Source organism: Oncorhynchus tshawytscha, linkage group LG09, assembly GCF_018296145.1.
Source record: "Oncorhynchus tshawytscha isolate Ot180627B linkage group LG09, Otsh_v2.0, whole genome shotgun sequence".
Lineage (NCBI taxonomy): Eukaryota > Metazoa > Chordata > Actinopteri > Salmoniformes > Salmonidae > Oncorhynchus > Oncorhynchus tshawytscha.
In genome coordinates this window covers 60,593,077-60,620,390 of record NC_056437.1, presented here as the reverse complement: position 1 = coordinate 60,620,390, position 27,314 = coordinate 60,593,077, and the positions used below count along the sequence as shown (strand labels likewise).

The 27,314-nt window shown below is 46.6% G+C and overlaps 1 protein-coding gene across 1 annotated transcript in view; it reads left to right on the top strand.

Moving 5' to 3' along the window:
- Nucleotides 1–27,314, top strand: part of LOC112214656 (lysine-specific demethylase 6B-like) — a 151,807-nt gene that overhangs the window by 108,349 nt on the left and 16,144 nt on the right. The window contains 1 exon segment of the mRNA XM_042327173.1: nt 9,222–9,328. The gene's annotated coding sequence lies outside the window, so the exon portion shown is untranslated.

Here is a 27,314-nt window from a genome sequence, read left to right as displayed (position 1 = left end):
ATTTTTTTTATAAGTGACAATATGTGTGTAGGCGTGTAGATATTCGTAAGCGGCCCAAGCTATACCTAAACAGTATATAGGCCTATGGCTAGATGTGTGGGAGTAAAGGTAGCCTATAGCTATAATAAATGTGTGTGTGTGTGTGTGTGTGTGCATGCGTGCGTGCATGCGTGCGTGCGTGCGTGCGTGTATTGGCATCTCTATTCCAAAGCAGTGTCAAACAGAACAGCCGTGTGATTTCACACACTCCTCTCTCCTCCCGTCCTCCCCCTCTCTTTCAATTCAATTTCAATGTAAGGGCTCTATTGGCATGGGAAATATATGTTAACATTGCCAAAACAAGTGAAGTAGACAATAAACAACAGTGAAATAAACAATCAAAAATGACCAGCAAACATTACACTCTCTCTCTCTCTGGCTTTATAGTATCTCCATCCTGCAATGGGTTCTGTCGACCTAGTAACCTTGACTCTGAATATACATTCATAGAATATTATAATATCATACCCACGTTCTTCCTTCCTGTCTAGCACATACAGCTGTTTGTAGGTGTGTGTGTTTGTGTGTGTGTGATGAAGAAAGCAGTGTATGCCCAACGGCTCCTCCCTCCAGGGAGAGACAGACAGACAGGTGGGGGGAAGATTGAGTTCTGCCTCATTTCCCCTGCCCTCGTGCAGCTGGGCAAGGACACACACACACACGCACATACATACACACACGCACAGACGTATACATGTGTAGGATCTTTATTTGAGCCAGTTTGCTACAGCCGGAAAATAATCCTGCATTAACAGGAAATGTGAATTATTATGTGGATTATAATTAATGGACATTTTTTTTGTGGGGGTTGATACATTTTTCGTTAGGGCAAATCAAGTCTGACTTTTAAAGTGGAAATTACAAACTTTAGAAGCCTTTTTAAACCTCGAAATACAAACTACAAGTTTGTATTTCCTGCTGTGCAGGAAAATTCTCAGCAATAAAAGAGTGATTAAATTAAGATCCTACATCTGTAGACCTCAATTCAGGTTGTAGGACTGTGTTCACCACGGCATAGTGAGGCAGTTGAGTGTGTGTGAAGTGTTCCGTTTGAGACTGTACTGCGTGTGACTGTAGTCTAGCTGTAGCCTGATTCCCCAGGATTCCAACTACAGACTGGCAGCCCGTTGCCACGGTGACCGGGACAGATGAACCACTTGCGTGACATGAGACCAGTTCAAAGCCACCACAGTACTTCCCCAAAAAACACACACACACACACACACTCCATTTTTCATGGGGGGGGTTAATAACCGCGACAACGGGTAAGGCTGTGCTGACATCAGCAGATTGGTGTGATGTAGTCACAGTGTTTATAAGGCATTGATCCTAGAAACATCAGAGAGGTTATGTTCTCTCTAGCCAATGTTTAGCCAATCTATCTCTCTGTCACTTTATTTCCCTCTCCCCATCATCCCTCTCCCTCTCTCTCTCTCCCCTCCCGTCTCTCTACCCTCCTCTCTCTCTCTCTCCCCTCCCGTCTCTCTACCCTCCTCTCTCTCTCTCTGTCTCTCTCTCTCTCTCTCTCTCTCTCTCTCTCTCTCTCTCTCTCTTCTCCCTCCCACCTCTCTCTGTCTGATGGTTATCCCTCTCTCTCTCCTTCTCCCTCCCACCTCTCTCCGTCTGATGGTTATCCCTCCCTCTCTCTCTCTCTCCTCCCGTCTCTCTACCCTCCTCTCTCTCTCCTTCTCCCTCCCACCTCTCTCTGTCTGATGGTTATCCCTCCCTCTCTCTCTCTCTCTCTCTCTCTCTCTCTCTCCCCCGTCTCTCTACCCTCCTCTCTCTCTCCTTCTCCCTCCCACCTCTTTCTGTCTGATGGTTATCCCTCTCTCTCTCTCCTTCTCCCTCCCACCTCTCTCTGTCTGATGGTTATCCCTCCCTCTCTCTCCTTCTCCCTCCCACCTCTCTCCGTCTGATAGTTATCCCTCCCTCTCTCTCTCTCTACCCTCCTCTCTCTCTCCTTCTCCCTCCCACCTCTCTCTGTCTGATGGTTATCCCTCCCTCTCTCCTTCTCCCTCCCACCTCTCTCTGTCTGATGGTTATCCCTCCCTCTCTCGCCTTCTCCCTCCCACCTCTCTCTGTCTGATGGTTATCCCTCCCTCTCTCTCCTTCTCCCTCCCACCTCTCTCTGTCTGATGGTTATCCCTCCCTCTCTCTCCTTCTCCCTCCCACCTCTCTCCGTCTGATGGTTATCCCTCTTTATCCGTCTCCCTCCTCTCCGTCTCTCTTCTGGTCTTTAATGTGATATGGGGGTCTGGTTGGTGTTTTAGAGGGGGCCCAAGGGAAGCGTGTGTGTGTGTGTGTGTGTGTGTGTGTGTGTGTGTGTGTGTGTGTGTGTGTGTGTGTGTGTGTGTGTGTGTGTGTGTGTGACACTGCCCCTTTAAGAACCTGGCGGGCAGGCAGAACCTGGTTAGAGAGCTAGGTAGAGAGAGGTATTCTCTAGAGGGGAGATGGTGAGTGTCTTGTACAGTGTGGAGGTTGTGTGTGTTTAGTAGTGCATTTGAATGTGTGTCGTGTTAGTGTGTTTTCTGTGTGTGCGTGTGTGTGTGTGGTCCTCTGATGATTGTATAAACAGTATGTGGGGATCATGTGCGGTGTGTGAAGATAAAGAGGTCCTTTGTGTTAATGTGTGTTTGAGTGTCAACAGATGGGGCTGTAGCAGATGGGGATTGGGATGCAGCACACCACTGTCGCACACACACACACACACACACACGTATACAGTGTACACACACAATTTCGGCCTGTGGAATTAACATTCCCTTTTTCAACAAAGTGATCTGCATGGGGTTCCATCATGATTGTACAGCTATTATTTTACAGTCAGTGAGGTTAGGGAGAATACAGTAGAGAGAGGTATTACTAAATCAGACCCATCAGAGTCTGTAGTGGGAACGTGACTGTAGCATGTATTGTTATTGTGCAACTGAGAAGGCAGCAGTTTGTCTGAGACCGGTATGTGGGCTTGGAAGGGCATGTCGGACTGGTTGGTCACACACACACATGCATGTCCGCCTCGCACGCGCGCACACACACACACAGAGGGGTTGGGTTAAATGCAGGACAGACACATTGCAGTCGAATGCATTCGGGTTGGACAACTGACTAGGTATCCTCCTTTTCTTCCCCTGTGAGTATGTCCCTTCGGGCACTTATTTTAAGCCCTCCTCACACATATCTCATAAACCCTGACTGAGAGTACGACACACACGTGCACGCATCCACTACCTTACAGACTACAACAAGTCCTGAAATGAAGACAGTTTATTGTTTTTTTACACATTAGGTTTACTGCAGACGTTGCTGCCTATTAGGTGAAATACCACAACAGACGTTGCTGTGTGTGTGTGTGTGTGTGTGTTTGACGTGTGCGGACATGTCAGCTGCTCTGCCAGGTAAAAACAACCGTGTGCTCACAGACTAGTGCTGACAGTGAGGACTACAGTCATGTGTTATGGAGACAGGTATATAGGGACTGGGGCTATACTGGCAACCAGTGTGTAATGGAGTTGATATACTGTATAAAACGGAGCTGCAATGTCATGTGTAATGGAGTTTGATATATAAAACGGAGCTGAGGTGTCATGTGTAATGGAGTTTGATATAAAAAGCGGAGCTGAGGTGTCATGTGTAATGGAGTTTGATATAAAAAGCGGAGCTGAGGTGTCATGTGTAATGGAGTTTGATATATAAAGCGGAGCTGAGGTGTCATGTGTAATGGAGTTTGATATAAAAACGGAGCTGAGGTGTCATGTGTAATGGAGTTTGATATAAAAAAACGGAGCTGAGGTGTCATGTGTAATGGAGTTTGATATAAAAACGGAGCTGAGGTGTCATGTGTAATGGAGTTTGCTATAAAAAACGGAGCTGCGGTGTCATGTGTAATGGAGTTTGCTATAAAAAACGGAGCTGCGGTGTCATGTGTAATGGAGTTTGATATATAAAACGGAGCTGAGGTGTCATGTGTAATGGAGTTTGATATATATATCAAACGGAGCTGAGGTGTCATGTGTAATGGAGTTTGATATATAAAACGGAGCTGAGGTGTCATGTGTAATGGAGTTTGATATATATATCAAACGGAGCTGAGGTGTCATGTGTAATGGAGTTTGATATATAAAACGGAGCTGCAGTGTCATGTGTAATGGAGTTGATACAGTGATGGGTTTTGGAGTTGACATTGAAAGAGACGTTTATTGGAGTTGACGTCATAGGAAATGTTTTTATGTTGTTAGCGTTAAAGCCATCTACTGTAGTGGCGTTGGAGGCTCTCCGCTTGTTTGTGTGTGTGTGCGTGAGAGAGATAGAGAGAGTGTGTGTTAGCCACACCCACATGAATGAGTGACAGATGTTGAAAGCATCTTAAGATATTCACACACACGCGCATGCATACACACACACACTTCACAGCTCCAGATTTTAGCACTCAGGCTCCTGAGCACCTTTCATTAGCCTCTGTCTAGACCTTATTACCAGCTGTTTGTTCCACTCTCCTCCCTACACTGCTCTAGTCTTTCCTCGTTTTTTCTCCTCTCCGTGCTGCTCTGTTTTGTTTGTGTTTACAGATTCACCCAAGTTGGGCTGCAAAAGATCTTCAGATCTGTTTTGTGTGTGTGTGTGTGTGTGTGTGTGTCTGTCTCTCACATGGTCTATGTGTGGGTGTGTCTGTCTGTCTCTGTCTGTCTCTCACATTGTCAATGTGTGGGTCTGAGTCTGGTTGAAACTCTCTGTCTGTCCATCTGTCTTGCTTTCTGTTTGTGTGCGTGTGTGTGCATGACTGTGTGCGTAGGAGTGTGTGTGTCTGTCTCTGTGCGTGTGCATGACAGTGTGTAGGAGTGTGTTAGTCTGTCCGTCTGTCTGTGTGCGTGTGCATGACTGTGTGTGTGTGTGTGTGTGTGTGTGTGTGTGTGTGTGTGTGTGTGTAGGGGGGTTATCTTTGATCTTTGCAGCCCAACTGTGGTCGACCATGACCTTTTCTGAAGACATGTGGCAGAGGTTCCCTACCCCAACACCCCACCGCAGTCTACTCCCACGACAACTCTGCCAACAGACCTTGGCTTGCTCCTCCTCCTACACACACACACACACACACACACACACACCCAAAGAAAACACACCAACTCCGCTACTCTATCTCACACACACACATGACTTTTCTCAATTGTTCTGTTGTGATGTCTATGTGAGTGTGTAGAAAAGGGAGTTAGTTCAGGCTGTGTCCAGAATGTAGCCCTCTGCCTCATGACTTCTGCACACACACTGTCTCTCTACAAGAGACAGACAGGGAGACAAACTCATTTACTGACATACAACCAATTGTGTGTGCGTGTGTGCGTGCAGGTATGAAGTGCAGGTATGAAGTCTGCTGAATCACCACTGACTAAGGTCTCTTGCAGCCCAAGCGTGACATCTGCACACACGCCATGCAGGCTCACACGCGCGAGTAGGCACGCTAACACACACACTTTGTTTCCTCAGAGACTGCGTGTGTGCTCTTTGTGGGAGAGGGAGAGATAGAGAGAAAGTGTAAGGTGAATGTGTGTTCAGTCAGTAGGTGTGTTCAGTGGGTCAGTGTGTTCAGTGGGTCAGTGTGTTCAGTCAGTAGGTCTGTTCAGTGGGTCAGTGTGTTCAGTCAGTAGGTGTGTTCAGCGGGTCAGTGTGTTCAGTCAGTCGGGGTGTTCAGTGGGTCAGTGTGTTCAGTCAGTAGCTGTGTTCAGTGGGTCAGTGTGTTCAGTCAGTAGCTGTGTTCAGTGGGTCAGTGTGTTCACTCAATAGGTGTGTTCAGTGGGTCAGTGTGTTCAGTCAATAGGTGTGTTCAGTGGGTCAGTGTGTTCAGTCAGTAGCTGTGTTCATTGGGTCAGTGTGTTCAGTCAGTAGCTGTGTTCAGTGGGTCAGTGTGTTCAGTCAGTAGCTGTGTTCAGTGGGTCAGTGTGTTCAGTCAATAGGTGTGTTCAGTGGGTCAGTGTGTTCAGTCAGTCGGGGTGTTCAGTGGGTCAGTGTGTTCAGTCAGTAGCTGTGTTCAGTGGGTCAGTGTGTTCAGTCAGTAGCTGTGTTCAGTGGGTCAGTGTGTTCAGTCAATAGGTGTGTTCAGTGGGTCAGTGTGTTCAGTCAGTAGCTGTGTTCAGTGGGTCAGTGTGTTCAGTCAGTAGCTGTGTTCGGTGGGTCAGTGTGTTCAGTCAGTAGCTGTGTTCAGTGGGTCAGTGTGTTCAGTCAGTAGCTGTGTTCAGTGGGTCAGTGTGTTCAGTCAATAGGTGTGTTCAGTGGGTCAGTGTGTTCAGTCAGTAGCTGTGTTCAGTGGGTCAGTGTGTTCAGTCAGTAGCTGTGTTCAGTGGGTCAGTGTGTTCAGTCAGTAGCTGTGTTCAGTGGGTCAGTGTGTTCAGTCAGTAGCTGTGTTCAGTGGGTCAGTGTGTTCAGTCAATAGCTGTGTTCAGTGGGTCAGTGTGTTCAGTCAGTAGCTGTGTTCAGTGGGTCAGTGTGTTCAGTCCATGGTGTTTTGTTATCTGAACTAATGCTGTGTTCCTTTGACACACAACTCAGTATCAGATGCAGGGAGAGTGAAGGCACAAAGTGTGTGTGTGCGTGCGTGCGTGCGTGCGTGTGCAGCGCTTGTATCCCAGCTGGTGCTCATACAATAGGGCCGATATCAGTACAATAGTGCAGGGCTGGCACAATGCAGACCTTGACTTGAGCAAAGTCACATGTAGTCCTGCTGTCACGGGAGCAACACTGTCTTGGCCCTTTCACGACCTTGGCCTCCCTCGTTCACTCTCCTCTCCCCCCTTTCCAGTTCTCTCGCTCTGCTACTTTTTTTGGTTTATTTTGTCTCTAATTTTCCATTCTTTAATCTCTTTCTCTTTCTCAGAAACTGTGATATTCTCCATCACTTGTTTTTTTTTTCTTGTTATCTGTTTCTCTTGAAGAATCTCCCCACCCAGTTTATTTTCCCACCTTTTTCATCTTTTGGATAGTTGACTCGGGTTGTTTTCCACTCCTCCTCACTCCCTCTCTTCTCTTTATTCTGCCTCTCCCCCTCCTTGCCTCTCTCACCCATGCTTCACTCTTTATTTCTTCTCTTTATCTCCTCTCTCCCTCTCTATCTCTCTCCCCTCTCTCTACCTCCCTCTCCCCTCTCTCCCTCCTCCTCACTCCTCTCTCTCTCTCCCTCCTCGTCACTCCTCCCTCCTCCTCACTCCTCCCTCTCTCCCTCCTCCTCCCTCTCTTCCTCCTCCCCCTCTCTTTCTCTCCCTCCTCCTTACTCCTCCCTCTCTCCCTCCTCCTCACTCCTCCCTCTCTCCCTCTCTCCCTCCTCCTCCCTCTCTTCCTCCTCCCCCTCTTTCTCTCCCTCCTCCTCCACTCCTCCCTCTCTCTCTCCTCCTCACTCCTTCCTCCCTCTCTGCCTCCTCCCCCTCTTTCTCTCCCTCCTCCTTACTCCTCCCTCTCTCCCTCCTCCTCACTCCTCCCTCTCTCCCTCCTCCTCCCTCCCTGCCTCCTCCCCCTCTTTCTCTCCCTCCTCCTCCTCCCTCTCTCTCTCCCTCCTCACTCCTCCCTCTCTCCCTCCTCCTCCCTCTCTGCCTCCTCCCTCTCTCCCTCCTCCCTCTCTCTCTCTCCTCCTCACTCCTCCCTCCCCCCTCTCTCTCCCTCCCCTCTCTCCCTCCTCTTCCCTCCTCCTCTCCTTTCTTCAATGTATCTCTCTGCTGGGCTGGTTAGTGTTCCTCCCACGGGTTGACCTTTACAGACACAGATACTGTAGTAGACACACTTTTCATCTGATCTCAGTTCAGCCTTATCGCTGCTGAACTCTCGGAATCAACCCTATCTCTCCCACACATCTCACTCTGAGCTGATCTGGGGGTCAGTATTGACATTTAGTACAAGCATAAAATCCCCTTAGGCTACACTGATACAGGTGATATGAATGCGATATCGTGACATTCACAAAGAGTGGGAGAAGGGAATATATTGAAACTGTTTTGGCTTTAGTGTCAATTCAAACATAATTTCATGGCCAACTAAGTATATTTCCACTGTCAAGACTGCTAACTAAGCTGAAAAGTAAGTCGCGCAGAAGTAACAGATACTTATACTATACACATTCATCCATTCTGTTTTAAGGTGGAAATGCTCAATCTCTTACAAACATTTCCCTGTAGGGGCCTCTGAGGGCCCTCCACATCAGCTGCGGCCTTCCAGGGAGTCAGGCCTATGACCCCTGACCTCTGGGTGAAAGGTCAAGTGCCTTAACTGCTTGTCCACTTGACTGCCAGGGGCAGATGAATGTAAACATGCCAATTATTGACCCAACTGTCAGGACCTGTGTTTATAGAAGTACATGCAGAAGCATGCCTTGAGCTATACGTTTATGTTACAACTCTTATAGAGTGTAGTGTGTGTTCATGTATTGTATTTAGGTATGTGTATGAAACAGCAATGCATGTGTGTGTTTTCCATGAGCCTGCATGGTGAGTTGGAAGATAGATAGAGAGAACAAGAAAGGGCGAGAGAGAGGGAGGCGGGGAGGGAAAGGGAGAGAGAGGTTATCTGTTTAGGTAAGTGGAGAGGGTGAAAGAGGAGGACAGTGGAGGGGAGGTAGAGGGAGGAGGACAGACGGGAGGAGGGTTGAAGAGTTGAAAGTAGGGAGTAGGAATGGGTAGGGTACATTACATTTAGGTAGACTGCACTCTGTGTAAACCACAACATCATGTCAAAAGGACATGCACACTGGCATCTCTGTGTGTGTGTGTGTGTGTGTGTGTGTGTGTGTGTGTGTGTGTGTGTGTGTGTGTGTGTGTGTGTGTGTGTGTGTGTGTGTGTGTGTGTGGGGGGGTAGGAGGTGTACCAGAGTGCCACCTGTTCTTGATCACATGACCCTGCAGTAACACTGTGAGTCACTCAGGAACAGGCGACACATGCCAGACACACACATGCACACACACACACACACACACACACACACACACATACACACTCCCAGATGGCCACAGCAACGGCCAAGGCAGGGCCTCATGTTTGGCCTGACACACACTTTGGCTTTATGAACCACTAAAATGTCGACTGTGTGTTGAACCCCAAACGACAATGTTGATTGTGTTACCATTCCATCATAGAATGGCATGCCAACCATGTTGTAACCGCTTGACCCCAAGCCCAGACTGACCATGTTGCCAACCATGTTGTGTGTTCAGGAGGTGCAGGCAGAGAGAGAGAGAGCGCCTGAGGTGTCGTAATATGGTGGTCAACTGACCCTCCAACCTCCCTGCCGCTGACCAGACTGAAGACGTGGCATATACAGGTAAGACTCAACCGCTCTTTTGGGTTTCATTTCACTATGTACAGTGGGACAAAAAAGTATTTAGTCAGCCACCAATTGTGCAAGTTCTCCCACTTAAAAAGATGAGAGAGGCCTGTAATTTTCATCATAGGTACACTTCAACTATGACAAACAAAATGAGGGAAAAAACATCCAGAAAATCACATTGTGGGATTTTTAATGAATTTATTTGCAAATGATGGTGGAAAATAAGTATTTGGTCAATAACAAAAGTTTATCTCAATACTTTGTTATATACCCTTTGTTGGCAATGACAGAGGTCAAACGTTTTCTGTAAGTCTTCACAAGGTTTTCACACACTGTTGCTGGTATTTTGGCCCATTCCTCCATGCAGATCTCCTCTAGAGCAGTGATGTTTTGGGGCTGTTGCTGGGCAACACAGACTTTCAACTCCCTCCAAAGATTTTCTATGGGGTTGAGATCTGGAGACTGGCTAGGCCACTGCAGGACCTTGAAATGCTTCTTACGAAGCCACTCCTTCGTTGCCCGGGCGGTGTGTTTGGGATCATTGTCATGCTAAAAGACCCAGCCACGTTTCATCTTCAGTAGTGTGTTACTGATGGTAGGCTTTGTTACTTTGGTCCCAGCTCTCTGCAGGTCATTCACTAGGTCCCGCTGTGTGGTTCTGGGATTTTTGCTCACCGTTCTTGTGATCATTTTGAGCCCATGGGGTGAGATCTTGCGTGGAGCCCCAGATCGAGGGAGATTATCAGTGGTCTTGTATGTCTTCCATTTCCTAATAATTGCTTCCACAGTTGATTTCTTCAAACCAAGCTGCTTACCTATTGCAGATTCAGTCTTCCCAGCCTGGTGCAGGTCAACAATTTTGTTTCTGGTGTCCTTTGACAGCTCTTTGGTCTTGGCCATAGTGGAGTTTGGAGTGTGACTGTTTGAGGTTGTGGACAGGTGTCTTTTATACTGATAAAAAGTTCAAACAGGTGCCATTAATACAGGTAACGAGTGGAGGACAGAGGAGCCTCTGAAAGAAGAAGTTACAGGTCTGTGAGAGCCAGAAATCTTGCTTGTTTGTAGGTGACCAAATACTTATTTTCCACCATCATTTTCTAATTAATTCATTAAAAATCCTACAATGTGATTTTCTGGGGGGGAAAAGTCTCATTTTGTCTGTCATAGTTGAAGTGTACCTATGATGACAATTACAGGCCTCTCTCAACTTTTTAAGTGGGAGAACTTGCACAATTGGTGGCTGACTAACTACTTTTTTGCCCCACTGTATGTTGAACATAGACATAGAAATCTGTGCCCGGGGAAGAAGGGAGCGAGATAAGAGTCCAGGAAAGCAGAGGAAGAAAATATTTTAGAATGAGAAAAGAGGGAGGCTGGTAACGGAGAGTGAGAGAAACTGACAGAGAGGGTGTGAGAGAGAGAGAGAGAGAGCGAGAGAACACCCCCCCAAGTCAACCATGCCCACACGACCTTTAGGCCCCCTCATATCAGACCCATGCCCCTCCTGTCCACCCCATGCACCCCACCTCCGCCAAGAGGGCCTCAACATGTAAGTCACACATACACCCAGGCTGTGAGCGGGGCAAACAGGCCCAACCCCCACTACACTAGCCCAAGCCAATGGCATGTACCAGATGCTCAGCAGGCTCTGCTCACACTTACTGGCCTGAGGCCAAACCACACGACCAACAACATTGGACACTTTATGGAACACAAAGCCTTCACAATCTTATCCTGGAATATCAAAGGCCTGAGGTTATCTGCCTTTGGCCTAAAGAGCAGGAACCTGGACTTCATCAAAGAAATCGGTAATACAGACATTGTCATCCTGCAAGAAACCTGGTATAGAGGAGACGGACCCACTGGTTGCCCTCTAGGTTACAGAGAGCTGGTAGTCCCATCCATCAAACTACCAGGTGTGAAGCAGGGAAGGGACTCCGGGGGTATGCTAATTTGGTATAGAGCAGATCTAACTCTATTAGATTAATCAAAACGGGAACATTTTACATCTGGCTAGAAATTCAAAAGAAAATTATCTTAACAGAGAAAAATGTCCCCCTGTGTGCTACCTATATCCCTCCAATAGAATCCCCATACTTTAATGAAGACAGCTTCTCCATCCTGGAGGGGGAAATCAATAATTTCCAGGCCCAGGGACATGTCGCGACCTAAATGCCAGAACCGGACAAGAACCTGACACCCTCAGCACACAGGGGGACAAACACCTGCCTGGAGGTGACAGCATTCCTTCCCCCATATGCCCCCCTAGGCACAACTATAACAACCTAACCAACAAAAACGGGTCACAACTCCTGCAGCTCTGTCGCACGCTGGGTATGTACATAGTCAATGGTAGGCTTCGAGGGGACTCCAATGGTAGGTACACCTATAGCTCATCTCTTTGCAGTAGTACTGTAGACTACTTTATCACTGACCTCAACCCAGAGTCTCTCAGAGCGTTCACAGTCAGCCCACTGACACCCCTATCAGACCACAGCAAAATCACAGTCTAGTTGAACAGAACAAAGAAAGAAAAGAAAATGAACAACAATGACAAATGGTTTGATGAAGAATTGCAAAAATCTAATGAAGACATTGAGAAACCTGTCCAACCAAAAACATAGAAACCCAGAAAGCCTGAGTCTACGCCTTCACTATAGTAAATAACTAAAACAATACAGAAATACACTATGGAAAAATTAGGAACAGAAATCAGCTCAATGTAATTGAAGAATCCATAGACTCTAACCACTTCTGGAAAACACTAAACAAACAACAACACAAAGAATTATCTATCCAAAATGGATATGTATGGATAAACCACTTCTCCAATCTTTTTGGGCCTATAACAAAGACCAAACATCAAAAACATATACATAATCAAATACAAATCTTATAATCAACTACTGGACTACCAGAACCCATTGGATTCTCCAATTACCTTGAATGAACTACAGGACAAAATACAAACCCTCCAACCCAAAAAGGCCTGTGGTGTTGATGGTATCCTCAATGAAATGATCAAATATACAGACAACAAATTCCAATTGGCTAATACTAAAACTCTTAAACATCATACTTAGCTCTGGCATTTGGAACCAAGGACCGATCACCCCAATCCACAAAGTGGAGACAAATTTGACCCCAATAACTACCGTGGGATATACAACAGCAACCTTGGGAAAATCCTCTGCATTATCATTAACAACAGACTTGTACATTTCCTCAGTGAAAACAATGTACTGAGCAAATGTCAAATTGGCTTTTTACCAAATTACCGTACGACAGACCACGTATTCACCCTGCACACCCTAATTGACAAACAAACAAACCAAAACAAAGGCAAAGGAAAAGTCTTCTCATGCTTTGTTGATTTCAAAAAAGCCTTCGACTCAATTTGGCATTCGGGTCTGCAATACAAATTGATGGAAAGTGGTGTTGGGGGGAAAACATACAACATTATAAAATCCATGTACACAAACGGTGGATAAAATAAGCAAAAAACACATATTTCTTCCCACAGGGCCGTGGGGTGAGACAGGGATGCAGCTTAAGCCCCACCCTCTTCAACATATATATCAACGAATTGGCGAGGGCACTAGAACAGTCTGCAGCACCCGGCCTCACCCTACTAGAATCTGAAGTCAAAGGTCTACTGTTGGCTGATGATCTGGTGCTTTTGTCACCAATCAAGGAATGCCTACAGCAGCACTTAGATCTTCTGCACAGATTCTGCCAGACCTGGGCCCTGACAGTAAATCTCAGTAAGACAAAAATAATGGTGTTCCAAAAAAGGTCCAGTCACCAGGACCACGAATACAAATTCCATCTAGACACCGTTGCCCTAGAGCACACAAAAAACTATACATACCTTGGCCTAAACATCAGCGCCAGAGGTATCTTCCACAAAGCTGTGAACGATTTGAGAGACAAGGCAAGAAGGGCATTCTAACACCAAATAATGCATGCAGAGCAGAATTAGGCTGATACCCGCTAATTATCAAAATCTAGAAAGAGACGTTAAATTCTACAACCACCTAAAAGGAAGCGATTTCCAAACCTTCCATAACAAAGCTATCACCTACAGACAGATGAACCTGGAGAAGAGTCCCCTAAGCAAGCTGGTCCTGGGGCTCTGTTCACAAACACAAACACACCCCACAGAGCCCCAGGACAGCACCACAATTAGACCCAAACAAATCATGAGTAAACAAAAAGATAATTACTTGACACATTAGAAAGAATTAACAAAAAAAAACAGAGCAAACTAGAATGCTATTTGACCCTAAACAGAGAGTACACAGTGACAGAATACCTGACCACTGTGACTGACCCAAAATTAATGAAAGCTTTAACTATGTACATGGACTCAGTGAGCATAGCCTTGCTATTGAGAAAGGCCGCCGTAGGCAGACCTGGCTCTCAAGAGAAGACAGGCTATGTGCTCACTGCCCACAAAATGAGGTGGAAACTGAGCTGCACTTCCTAACCTCCTGCCCAATGTATGACCATATTAGAGACACATATTTCCCTCAGATGACACAGATCCACAAAGAATTTGAAAACAAATCTGATTATGATAAACTCCCATATCTACTGTGTGAAATACCACAGTGGGCATCACAGCAGCAAGATATGTGACTCGTTGCCACAAGAAAAGGTCAACCAGTGAAGAACAAACATATTTATGTAAAGACAACCCACATTTATGCTTATTTATTTCCCCTTTTGTAGTTTAACCATTTATACATTGTTACAACACTGTATGTATACATAATATGACATTTGTAATGTCTTTATTATTTTGGAACTTCTGTGAGTGTAATGTTAACTGTTCATTTTTATTGTTTATTTAACTTTTGTATATGATCTATTTCACTTGCTTTGGAAATGCTAACATGTTTCCCATGATAATAAAGCCCCTTAAATTGAATTGAGACAGAGAGAGAGAGAGACCACAAAGAGTCATTTACGAGGAGGATGACGGTTATGTACGACGTGTGTGTGTGTGTGTGTGTGTGTGTGTGTGTGTGTGTGTGTGTGTGTGTGTGTGTGTGTGTGTGTGTGTGTGTGTGTGTGTGTGTGTGTGTGTGTGTGTGTGCTGAGTAAGGCTTGTTGGACTTGTAGTGGCATGGTCTGAGTCAGGAATGAGTGTGAGCATAATTCTGAGGACTTACACACACACACACACACACGTCTGTCTGTTTCTCTATCCACACAGTCCCGCAGAGAGGAGGCTGAGAGGCACTGTCTGTACCAGTGACACATCCTCCTACTATTACCACACACTTGCATGCACACCCCACACACACACACACACACACACACACACACACACACGCTCCCCGTCTCTACTACTCCGCTACTCAGGCCTACGGCTTTTTCCACATTTTGTTGTGTTACAGCCTGAATTTAAAATGGATTCAATTGAGATATTTTCTCACTGGCCTACACATAATACCCCATAATGTCAAGGTGGAATTATGTTTCTTGAATTTGTTTTACTAATCAATTCAAAATCAAAAAAAGCCGAAATGTTGGGGCGGAAGGTCGCCTGGGCGATAGGAGTGTTGGGCCAGTAACCAAAATGTTGCTGGATCGAATCTCAGAGCTGAAAAGGTAAGAATCTGTCATTCTGCCCCTGAGCAGGGCAGTTAACCCACTGTTCCCCATGTATGTCAATTAAGGCAGCCCCCTGCACCTCTCTGATTCAGAGGGGTTGGGTTAAATGTGGAAGACACATTTCAGTTGAATTCATTCAGTTGGACAACTGTCTAGGTATCCCCCTTTCCCAACAAAACCTATTCCCCCTCAGGAGACTGAAAACATTTGGCATGGGTCCTCAGATCCTCAAAAGATTTTACAGCTGCACCATCGAGAGCATCCTGACGGGTTGCATCACTGCCTGGTCTGGCAACTGCTCGGCCTCCGATCGCAAGGCACTACAGAGGGTAGTGCGTACAGCCCAGTACATCATTGGGGCCAAGCTTCCTGCCATCCAGGATCTCTATACCAGGCGGTGTCAGAGGAAGGCCCTTTAAAACTGTCAAAGACTGCAGCCACCCTAGTCATAGACTGTTCTCTCTGCTACCGCAAGGCAAGCGGTACAGGAGCGCCAAGTCTCGGTCCAAGGGGCTTCTGAACAGCTTCTACCCCCAAGCCATAAAACTCTTGAACAGTTCATCAACTGGCTCCCAGACTATTAGCATTGCCCCCCTTTCTACACTGCTGCTACTCTCTGTTATTATCTATACATAGTCACTTTAATAACTCTACCTACATGAACATATTACCTCGACACCGGTGCCCCCACACACTGACTCTGTACCGGTACCCCCCTGTATATAGCCTTGTTATTGTTATTTTATTGTGTTACTTTTTATTATTTTTGACTTTAGATTATTTGGTAAATATTTATATAACTCTTAAGTCAGCACTTCACAGTAAAGGTCTACACTTGTCGGCGCATGTGACAAATAAAGTTTGATTTGATTTGACATCAAATTAATGTTATATAATGTAGTGTGTGCGTGCGTGTGTGTGAGCGTGTACTTTATACAGATGATGTGTCTGTGTGAAGTAGGAATGACAAGAATCTTTTTGGCTTGTACCCATGAGAGGGATGCTATATATATCTGCAGTATGAGAACCGAACTCGCTCCCCTCTCCCTGCAGTCCTCCTCTCCCACTCCCTCTCCTCTCGTTACTGAAGGCCCAGTCACTGTAATTACCCTCTACACACACAACACACACATATACACACACACACACATCCTTAAGGACCCCCTGCAGTCCCCTGTCTGACCCCACTTACCTTCCCCTGCGATAGAAGAGGAAGAGGGATTCAACAAGGAGACACATTGTCACGCCCTGACCTTCGAGATCCTTATTTATTCTCTGTTTGGTTAGGTCAGGGTGTGACTCGGGTGGGGAAATCTATGTTTTCTATTTCTTTGTAGTTTTGCCGAGTGTGGTTCCCAATCAGAGGCAGCTGTCTATCGTTGTCTCTGATTGGGAATCATATATAAGTTGTGGGTTTTGTGGGGTGTTATTGTCTGTTTAGTGTGTGTGCCTGACGGAACTGTTCGCTTCCGTTTTTTGGATTAGTTATTTTTGTTTGAGTGTTTCTTGAAAATAAATATCATGAACACTTTCCACGCTGCGCTTTGGTCCACTTCCTTCCACCGACGACGAGCGTTACACATACACACTACTTCAGATATACATACTATATACAATACTGTACTGCGTGTGTGGTGGGGGGGGAGCAGTTGCTTTGTGTGTGTGTGTGTGTGTGTGTGCGTGCGTGCGTGCGTGCGCAATGTCTATACACACCGTCACATACTGGATTTATATATTCCGGACTCTGACATTGCGCGTTCTGATATTTTTTTATTTTTTTCTTTCGATTTTTGGTGGATGCGTATGATGTATTATTTTGCATTGTTTGGTATCACTGCACTGTTGGAGCTAGAAGCATAAGCATTTCTCTGCAGCTGCAATAACATCTGCAAAATCTGTGTTTTCAACCAATAAGATTCGATTTGACACCCTGCTTCAGCCCTTAAACCCACACGACACACACAGCCTCCCAAGTATGGAGTACATTGATGACTGAAAGCTGTGTAGTTTGCAACTCACTCAAACAGACGTGCATAGGATAGTAGATCATGAACAGTGAATACACTCAGCAATATATCTCTAATGCATTGCTCTGAACACACACTCAATCCATGTCACGGCTGGCTGAAGGACTGGACCAAGGTGCAGCATGGTAAGCGTACATTTTCTCTTTATTAAAAATGACGCAGACAAAGCAAAGAACAAAACCAAACCATGAAGCTTTGGGCTATGTGCCCTGAACAAAGTCTAAGTTAACTTCCCACACAACAGGTGGGGGAAAAGGGTACCTAAGTATGGTTCTCAATCAGAGACAACGATAGACAGCTGTCTCTGTTTGAGAACCATACCAGGCCAAGACATAGAAATACAAAACATAGAAAAAAGGACATAGAATGCCCACCCTAGTCACACCCTGACCTAACCATAATAGAGAATAAAAAGCCTCTCTATGGCCAGGGCGTGACAGTACCCCCCTCCCAAAGGTGCTCCCAAAGGTGCGGACTCCGGCCGCAAAACCTGACTCTAAAGGGGAGGGTCCGGGTGGGCCTTCTTACGGCTGCGGCTCGGGTGCGGGACGTGGACCCCACTCCACCTCAGTCTTGGCCCACTTAGGTGGCGCCCTCGCAGCGGGCCCCGGACTGAAGACCCTCGTAGAGGGCGCCACTGGACTGAGGGGCGCCTCTGGACTGAGGGGCAGCTCCGGATAGGAGGGCGGCTCTGGCAGCTCCGGACAGGGGGGCGGCTCTGGCAGCTCCGGACAGGAGGGAGACTCTGGAGGGAGGAGACGGAGAGACAGCCTGGTGTGTGGGGCTGCCACCGGAGGCCTAGTGCGTAGCCGAGGCACCGGATACACAGGGCCGTGGAGGCGCACTGGCGGTCTCTTGCGCAGAGCTGGCCCCACCCGTTCTGGCTGGATGCCAGCTTCCCCCCGGCAAATGCGGGACGCTGGCACAGAGCATACCAGCCTGTGAATACGCCGCCTCGGTAACGTGCCCATCACCCCATAGCACGGGGCCAGTCCCATGCTCACCACAGTAAGCACGGGGAGTTGGCTCAGGTCTGCTTCCTGACCCTGCCACACTCCCCGTGTGCCCCCCCCAAAATGTGGGAGCTGCCTCTCGGGCTTCCTTGCCAGCCGTGTTCCCACATACCGCTGGTTCCTTTCTCCGGCTGCCTCTGCTCTCCTAGCTGCCTCCACCTGTTCCCAGGCAATCCCTTCCCGCCAGGATCTCCTCCCATGTCCAGGAGTCCAACATACCATGCTGCTTGGTGGGAAGTTCTTGAATGAACATTCATTCTCACATCATAATTGCCTGTGAATAGCATACAGTGCATTCGGGAAGTATTCAGACCTCTAGACTTTTTCCACATTTTGTTACGTTACAGCCTTATTCTAAACTGGATTAAATGTTTCCCCCCCCTCATCAATCTACACACAATACCCCATGATGACAAAGCAAAAACAGGCTTTTAGACATTTTTGCAAATGTATTAAAAATTTAAAAAACATACCTTATTTACATAAGTATTTAGACCCTTGTTTGCTATGAGACTCGAAATTGAGCTCAGGTGCATCCTGTTTCCATTGATCATCCTTGAGATGTTTCTACAACTTGATTGGAGTCCACCTGTGGTAAATTCAATTGATTGGACATGATTTGGAAAGGTACACCGCTGTCTATATAAGGTCTCACAGTTGACAGTGCGTGTCAGAGCAAAAACCAAGCCATGAGGTTGAAGGAATTGTCCGAAGAGCTCTGAGACATGATTGTGTCAAGACACAGATCTAAGGAAGGGTACCAATACATTTCTGCAGCATTGAAGGTCCCCAAGACCACAGTGGCCTCCATCATTCTTAAATGGAAGAAGTTTGGAACCACCAAGACTCTTCCTAGAGCTGGCCGCCCGGCCAAAACGGAGCTCTGACAGAGTTGCTGTGGAGATGGGAGAACCTTCCAGAAGGACAACCATCTCTGCAGCACTTCACCAATCAGGCCATTATGGTAGAGTGGCCAGACGGAAGTCACTGCTCAGTAAAAGGCACACGGCAGCCCGCTTGTAGTTTGCCAGAAGGCACCTAAAGGACTCTCAGGCCATGAAAAACAAGATTCTCTAGTCTGATGAAACCAAGATTGAACTCTTTGGCCTGAATGGCAAGCATCATGTCTGGAGAAAACCTGGCACCATCCCTACAGTGAAGCATGGTGGTGGCAGCATCATGCTGTGTGGATGTTTTTCAGTGGCAGGGACTGGGAGACTAGTCAGGATTGAGGCAAAGATGAACGGAGCAATGTACAGAGAGATCCTTAACGAAAAGCTGCACCAGAGCGCTCAGTACCTCAGACAGGGGCTAAGGTTCATCTTCCAACAGGACAACGACCCACAGCCAAGACAATGCAGGAGTGGCTTCGGGACAAGTCTCTGAATGTCCTTGAGTGGCCCAGCCAGAGCCCGGACTTGAACCCGATCTAACATCTCTGGAGAGACCTGAAAATAGCTGTGCCGTGATGCTCCCCATCCAACCTGACAGAGCTTGAGAGGACCTGCAGAGAAGAATGGGGGAAACTCTGCAAATACAAGTGTGCCAAACTTGTAGTGTCATACCGAAGAATACTCGAGGCTGTAATCGCTGGCAAAGGTGCTTTAACAGTACTGAGTAAAGGGTCTGAATACTTATGTAAATAGAATATTTCAATTTTTTATATTTGATACATTTGAAAAATGTATAAAAACCTGTTTTTCATTGTCATTATGTGTAGGAAAAAAACTATTCAATTAATTTTAGAATAAGGCTGTAATGTATGAAAATGTGGAAAAAGTCAAGGGGTCTGAATACTTTCCAAATGCACTGCATGTCTAAGCCTTTCTCTACCTTGTGTGTGTCTGTGTGTGTGTGTGTGTTTGGGGACGAGGAAAGTTCAGCATCAAACTCTCATCTTGTGTGGTTGTGTGTGTCCTTGCTTTTGTTGACATACTCCTATCCTGCTGAGGTGGTGGATCTAAATATATACGTGTGTGTGCGTGTCACATGCTGCCTGTAATAACTGAGCATGTGTTTGGCATTACTATAGTACCCATGTTGGGGACTCCTGGGGGTTTGGAGCGACCAGCCATTTCCGTCCCCAAAGAGCCAGAAATCTGTTACAGAATTATTGTTAAGAAACTCCATGAGAGTCTATATGGATGTTATGGCAGAGAAAATACATTGACTATCAGTAATCATCAATATTATGGATGTTATAAATACTTTATATCTGGTTATAAATGCTTTAGTCAGTTCAAAACATGTTTTTATTATTCTGTATTTGTATTATATTATATTGAGACAGTATATCGATTATAGATCATATTACTGCTATTAGACCAACACGGGATCTTAAGACTGTCATACCATAGTGGCTTTCCCTCCCTTAGTCCCTTAGTCAGAATAAGTAGACGATGGAATATAATAGCTATGGCGTCAGGATAGTACTTTGTCCAAAAATAGGATTTCAGTCGGAAACGCTGTCTGGGTGATCAACCGGTAGGTCAGTCACGAGGCGAGCCCACCTTTATATAAAAAAAAGCACCGAGGCAAAGGCTGAGGAACATTCTCCGGTAGTCGGGGGCGGGGCTAGAGTCGGTCGTTTTTCGGTGCCACTTTGCTTTGTCAGGGAATTCCGGGGACGTGCGGTGACGTCAGCGAGTGGACGAACGGAGCAGGAGGGGCGTGTGTGTGGAAGAAGCAGCCAGTGAGTTGGTGTGTGCCTCTGTACTGACAGCATCATAGTTTGCCGAGCCAAGAGGCTTGTCCCTTTAAAACACAGCTCGGCTCAGTCAGCGCAACCCGATCCCACTGGCTTATGTCGGGAGAGAGCAAGAACGAGACACGGACTGTACAAAGAGCGAAGGCAGGGAGAAAAACAGAATAATAAAAAGATGATCTCGCACGTCGACTGACACTAGAATCATTTCAAAGCCAGACAGGGACATTAGTCGGGCGTCAAAGTGATACAGGTTTATGAGAGCTTTGAAAGGAAGCGAGTGAGACAGAGTGAACGCTGTAACGTTCTGCCAGCTGGGTCAGTTGTCTGAGTAGCTGGCATCTATCTGCACAGAGAGAAACTCGCGGATACATACAGATCCAACTAGCTACTGCCTGGATTGAGGAAACTCAGCCAAATTCACTACACCGGCAGCCTGCGAAGAAACCATCCTTGGTTGTTTTGGGAATATTCTCAGCGACATCCTCGAGGGCTACTCCTTGACCGACTGTACGTGAATACCTTGATAACTACTTTCTTATGTGAAACACTTTTCGAGCTGGTTACTTTTTGGTACCGTACTATTGGAATGTACCATTTTGAATGTGTATCTCGTGTTGCGCTGTGTCCACACTAGAGACATAGACATTTCGCCGTTGGCAGTTCTTTGGATATTGGACGAGTTTGTAGTTATTTTTCGACCAGGGTAAATCGTCAGAATTTAGTCTTCTACGTTGGATTTTAATTGTTTTCTCCTCTGTTTGCTCGTGTTGACAACGCGAACGGATTGTCAATAGTGACATTTGTTGACAGAGTGGAGCCGATATTCAAGGAATGGTTAGGCTACAGCGTAGCAACAGTTAAATTAGTTCTCGGTGAAACCGGAAGACTTGCTTGCTCATGCTGCCTTGTTCATTCTTGAGCGGCTGTCTCGACGATTAGATCTGGAATACGTCGCCTATTGTAATTCCCATAATAGATCATGTGCCATGTCATACAGTCTACATAATGGGTTGAATGTGACAATTAGAACACGTCTATTCCCCTTTCTAATTTGTATTCATATATTGATCGTTTATGGTTGTGCGTCTTGAATTTATTTTGACCGTAGAAAGATTGGTTGGGGGGCGGTTCAGAAACATAGCAGCATCCCGCGTGTGTTTGTGAGACAGATAGAGAGCGGGTGCTGTAGATGCAGGGAGAACATGCTTGTGTAAAGGATCTCCCCTCCTCCATGCCTTTGTCTGTGGGAGTGCTAAGGGCTGACTTGGGGAGTGTTGAGTGGGGATGGGCAGGACAGAGGGAGCTAAGGTAGCTTGACTGGCTGTTTTATAAAGTGAATGGGTTGCCCCTACTCAGACCTTTATCGCACACACAGCGGAATTGAAAGGAAGTCATTTGCATCGTCCAAGGGGGAGGGGTACTGTTTTTGGTCTGGTTTTAGAGTTTGTCTCAAAACACCTCTGCCTGGAAGAGCCGTCAGAGATGAGAAATGGCCCAGGACAAGCAATTGAAACACGCGTGGGAAAATGTGGCGAGTGTTGTGCGTTTTCTCAGTTAGCCTATAATTGTTTGACGGGAGTGTAGCCTAAAATATAAAAGCGTTTATGCGAGAGCTCAACTCGGTCCTGTGCATTTTATGGGCCTTAATAAACCGAGCCTTTTTCTAAGGACCGAAGTGTGCTGGCATGGGGTCGGTGAAACTTTTTGAACGTCCACTTCCGATTAATGGAAACGTAACAAGTGTTGCGTTTGGGATTCTTTGAAGTATCAAGCTGTACAGTTAGGACAGGCAGAACGCCGCTTACAAAAGCTCTTCTTATCACTCCTATCTTACAGCTCTTTGGCTTCTTGGCAGAAGAGTAGCCGAGTAACTGCTTCTTGCTCTGGCTTGAATCACCCGCCCACCTCATTCGCATCCCGTGATCTGAATGCGAGTGAATGAACAATCAGCGCCCGTTCTACTACTCCTATGACGAACATGTACGGTTAAAGTTGTACACACACCACATATCTGTGATGCGAAACGTGTTTCATTTACGTGATGAGGCTCATGTATTGCAGGCTGTATCACACATGGCCGTGTTTGGGAGTCTCATAGGGCGTCGTCCGGGGTTGGCCGTCATTGTAAATAAGATTCTGTTATTGACTGACTTGCCAAGTTAAATAAAGGTAAAATGAACCATACGGATGAAAGTGGAGAAAAACTGGGTAACAGGATGTTTGTTTGTCTCAGTATAGGTGATGGATGGACGTTTTTTTTTTTTGCAGATGGTGTTTTGAGATGGTTGGTGCTGTGTGTAGCATGAGATTGGTTGTAGAAACAGGTGTGTGTGGGTGCGTGTGAAAGGTGTCAGTGAATGTAGGACGTGTTTGTGTGGCTGTCTAACATACTTTTACATCCACTTTCATTGCCCGTGAGAGAACATCGTCATATTCGGTGTGTGTGTGCGGGTGTGGTAACCTGAGTCAAAGGCGAGGGGAACTAACTCGATGATGAAACCACTATTTGTCAGAGACCACACCAAGTTTTGTTTACCAGAAACAAAGGGTGTCATGTCTTCACCAGGGAAGTACAGCAGAACATTAGTCCTGCTGCAAACAATAACTCGAGCCCCTCTCCTTTTCTGAACGTCTATCCAACGTTTTAACAGGCAGCTCTTAAGGATGAAGATGAAAACGTGTACATGTTGTCTCCACCTACCCAGTCCTTTCCAAGATGCAGGAGGGGATATAGATGGTCTAGGGCTTAGACCAGTGGTGGGCAACTCCTGTCCTCCAGGGCCTGCTTGGTTCCCCGCTTTTTTTTTGCCACCTCTTAGCAAACACAGCTGATTTAATCAAATTGCATTCGAAACTGAAGCTCCGGATTAGGTGATTTATTGGGGGCAGGTGTGTTAGCTGGCTCAACTGTGATGCCAGTCAGGCCCTCGGGACTGCCGTTGCCCTAGAGCTTTGGGAAGGGGTACGACACTGTTTACGAGGTGTGTGTTGAATATGGCTATGCAGGTGTGGTAGTTTTGTGTTTGTCTGAAAGTTCTAGAGACTTGTGTGTCCCTGTTTGACTTTTTATTTTGGTCTGTTCTTGTCACCCCCATGACTACTTTTACTCCCAACTACTCTGGCAAAGAGAGAGTGAGAGGCCAGAAATGAGTGTTAGGGGCAGGTACATTGTCAGAGCACGTATTAGAAAAGAGTGCGAGAGTGGATGAATGAGAAAAGTAGTGAAAACCGAGAGCTGGAGAAAGAGGTGAGGCCAGTCCGTGAACGGTCCAGTGTTCTTTGGGCTAAATGAACAACCAGTCCAATCCGCCATAACAAACACAGATGTCTGTGTGCATCATTCTCACTGTGTTTTCTGCCTGTTCAGATAACTAGAACTGGTGTAATTACCAGCTGTTCCTACAAACACCGGACTGGACGGTAGCTGTACCTCATCTGGCATTAACTCTGCTGGGGAAAGTTCAGTCCGAGGTCTGACGATCATTAACATTCTCTGCTCTGTTACGTACACACACAGATAGAGGTGGGCGTGTGTTGAGGGTCAGGTGGACCTTAATGTTGTTGTTCAGTGGAGACATGACCACAGACCTTCAGCTCTTGGAATGAAGACCGATCTGTACTAGGGAATGGGAAACGGTGGAGAGGGCTCTCTTGAGAAAGTAGTTTGTCTCTCTCTCTCTCTCCACCTTACTAACCATCCACCATGCCGCCGAAACCACGGCAACCGTTGTCTCGGGAGCAATCTGCTCTGTTTGCGTGTGTGTTTCTGGGGGTACTAATCAGGGTGCTTACTTGTTTGTGTCTCTTGCGCTGGATTCTGGGAAGTAAGGTCTAGGGCAAGTACTGAAGGCACTGGGGGGGGTGGTTCTGTCCCATCTCAAAACAAGGTGTTTTGCTGTTTCACTGAGATGTTGTGATCGTCTGTTTTCGGGGAAACCGAAGGCGGGTTGGAATTTTTTAAGTGGCGGCACTGGGGAAAGTGAGAGTCTTTGATCAAGTGTTGTAACTGTCGCACACGAAAGCGTGTGATCATTCAGTTATCAGCGACCACAAATATCACAACCCATTTTTAGACAGTCACAAAGACTGTTTTCAGTCTCTGACGTTCCCATACTGAGTCACTGCTTCACATGTGTACCTGAGACACACACACACACACACACACATACACACACACACACACACACACACACACGTGTCAGTGTTCAGACGAAGGCATGGGCTCTGGCTCTTTCTGTCTCTCTCGAAGTCACGCTGTTTCTGGAAAATGAGAACCCGGTCGAACGTCACTCCTCCTTTTCCTCTAAAGTCCTCAGAAATCTCTTCCACCGAACAAGTGACATTTGCCTCAGTGGCTGACGGAACCTTCCTCAACAGACACGTCAGTCAGCGACTCTTACTTTTTAAAAAAAATTTAAAAAATTGTTGTTGCTGACAGACGAGAGAGAAAAATAGCCTTTGAGCCTTTTATCGTCAGTTACCATTTAAATGACCTGCCTCTGATATATTTCTGTTATCTGTGTTAGATGGTTTAGTCTTTGGTCAGACACGTGGACTTCGTCATGTCTGACGTGGATTCAAAGGTTTTAGAAATGAACCCCTGTTGTTTTCTATTGACATGTTTACTCTCATTCCCTCACTCACATATTTAGACAGCACTTTCGTTTACACACACACTATCTGTTGCACAGGAAACCACTACCCCTCCCCAAGCCATCCACACCCACATACACTTCAGGGAGGCCTAGCTACTTCCTGAAACTCTGACGGCAGCTTCCTGTCTGATCTCATACCAGCTTCTTCTCTCTTCTCCTTTTTCTAAACGTCACACCCGTGCGCCACGTCTGTGTGAACCGTCCTGAACCGTGAGAGATCGCTCTCTCTCACACACACACACACACACACACTGACAGTTGTCCAAAGCACAGGTGCGATAGCAGTTAGACAAAGCAGCTCTTGCTGTTTCCATCTTCTCAAACAGCCCAAAGCGGCTGACATACTTTCGACTGTGTGCGGTAGTGTAGAACATTTCACCATGTCTGTCATTAGACGGTGTGGGAGGGGGTCCAGATGAGGGTGTTGGGCCAGGCTCTTCTCCAGAGTGTGATCCGTGACTCTCAGAAACGGCACTTGTTCTGTTCGACTCCAGCCGGGGGCACAATCCAAGTTCTCCAAAAGAACGGGATATGAACGTATTTTAACCTCTGAGGAAAGGGCTTTCGGCGGAGTCCTAAACCTAACAGGCCAAAATTGGCACATACAAACGCTACCTAATTTTCAGCTTGTCAACCCTGATTTTTTTTTTGGGGGGGGCAGTCACAGTTAAAGGCTTGGTAAATGGGTGAGAGGTTGCGTTTGCTGTGTTTCTGGGGTTGATGTGGAGCACTTGGTTTATTTATTAGAAGGCCAAACCCCTAGATCTAGACTGGGCTACAGTGCTGTACTATAGTTAGTATGGTGGAAGAGAGTTGGCTCTGTCCTGAACTGACCCTCTATCCCTGCTGGAGGATGTTCTGTGTGTGTGTGTGGGAAAAGCTTAAATGCGATGGTGACGAGCTAGTCTGCATCACACACACACACTGTGGGAGCCTGGCAACAGGACGAACGCAGGCGGGCTGTCTTGTTCCTGGCGGTGTGTGTTTCCTCCAGTACTCAATCCTGGGCCAGTTATGTAATGGACTAGTGTCCCTCCCTCATCCCTCGCTCTCTCCCTCCGCCAGACACACCGGAAGCTTCTCTCTCTCTCTCTCCCCCCTCGCATCGCTCTTATCAAGTTCCTCACTGATCTCCAGGCCTCTGTCAGGAACTAGTGTCTGAATGTTGTCGTCTGTCTCTCTCTCTCTCTCTCTCTCTGTGTCTCTGTTTCTACCATAGTTATCTATTTTTAACTGAGCTTTTCTGTCTGTTTGGCTCTGGATCAAACCACTATATGAGGCTGGCAGGGGAGTTCTGTGTTTGGGATGGCTCTTACTAGAGTCTGGGGCTTAGAGCCTTTTCTTTTGTCATTGATTTGGTCACTGGGCTTTGCCTTTAGCTTGGCGGAAGCTGACTTCTAGTACTTGGCTAGTGATCGCCGTGATATCACAGAAGTGATTATTTTCTTTTAGAGATTTGGACTAGGGCTATGGTTTGCTACTTGGAATAGCGATGCCCCTAGCCTTGCCTCCCTCTACCAGAGCGGTAGCCGCGTGTGTGTGTGTGAGTGAGTGATGAGGTAACCAGAACGACGGAGGCGTTGATTGGAACTTGTCTTTGATGTCTGTCACCATGGGGGTTTCACTGTAACCCAGGTGACATAAGGGGGCTACCGGGGGAGAATTCCTACATTATGACATTGTAATGTTGAGCAAGATTTTTGGTTGTAATGATATTTGTACTGTTGAGATTGAGGGGTGTGTGTATGTGGTAACTTCAACGTAGTTATTTGGAATTGCCCCGGCTTGATTAGGAAAATCGGCAACACCACAACAGAATTTGTGTTTTGTTGCCCCTCCCCCTCTGCGACTCAGTATTTGGGGGATTCCTCTCTTAGGCAGGGGTTTTATGGCAATCTACCTACCTCACATTCTATTTCACCGTAACACCGGTTCACTAACCACCGACCAATTCCG